The following is a 1227-nucleotide window of genomic DNA, read 5'->3' on the forward strand; positions in this document are numbered from 1 at the left end:
ACTGTAAGTTTGTTATGAGCAGGAACTGTGTCTTCCATCTCTGTTGCGTTATCGTGGCCTAGTGGAAAGAGCACGGGTCTGGAGGTCATAAGATCTGGGTTCTAATGCTGACTCCGTGTGTGACCTTGGGCAAGTCTCTTCAATTATCTAGCCTTCAGTTACCTCATCTGCCAAATGGATATTGAGCCCTCTGTAATCTGATTACCTTGTATCTACCCCAGTGCTTAGAACAATGCTTGGCAGAAGGCAAGCACCTAATAAATACCACTGATTGATCACTAGGCCTATCAATCAATCAGTGGTATTTGAGCATTTACCATGGACAGAACACTGAACTACACACTGGGGAGAGTACACTACAGTAGAGTTAATAGACATTCCCTGCCCACAAGAGTTTTAAAGTCCAGAAAGAAACTAGAGCTGAGTTTTAAAAAAAAAAAAAAAGGAAGGGAGTAAGAGCCTCAAAGGGCCAGGATCCTGCTGAGAGCTGTCCCCTGTCTCTGATCAGCTGGTGGTGACGGGTTTATGGGATCAGGGGGTGAGTTTGGATCTACGGGAGCCAAGGAGCGACTCTGGCCCCAAGAAGTTCACAATGGAGAAGTAGCATGGTTTAGCGAATAGAGCAAGTACATTCAAGCGCTTAGTACAGTGATCTGCACGCAGTAAGCGCTCAAGAAATACGATTGAAAGAATGGGAGTCAGAAGGACCAGGGTTCTAATCCCAGCTGTGCCCCTTGGCTGCTGTGTGAATTTGGGAAAGAGACTTCACTTTTCTGGGCCTCAGTTATCTCATCTGTAAAACAGGGATTAAGAGGGTGAGCCCCGTGCGGGACAGGGACTGTGTTCAACCTGATTAGTTTGTATCGACTCCAGGACTTAGAACGGCACGACGCAAAGTAAGCATTTAACAAATACCATCATTATTGTTATTATTACTGGTCAAGAGGAGTGTCTTACCAAGCTGTGAATTTCTCACCCTCTCAAAACCATCTTTTTGTTGCTGAGACCTCTGTGTAGAAAGAACAAGGTCAGAAGTACCAGTTACCCACTTACAACAGATGATGGACCACAACCAATCATCTATCTTCATATAATACACGCAGAAAGGAAATCACTTTGTATAAACTTTTGCCAAAATTGGAACTAAAAACCATGGAGAGCTCATACAGGTTTCAAAGTATAAGTCCTCCTACCTCCCCTCCAAAATAATAACTTAAAAAAAAGGTA

This window comes from Ornithorhynchus anatinus, chromosome 11 (genome assembly GCF_004115215.2).
Source record: "Ornithorhynchus anatinus isolate Pmale09 chromosome 11, mOrnAna1.pri.v4, whole genome shotgun sequence".
Lineage (NCBI taxonomy): Eukaryota > Metazoa > Chordata > Mammalia > Monotremata > Ornithorhynchidae > Ornithorhynchus > Ornithorhynchus anatinus.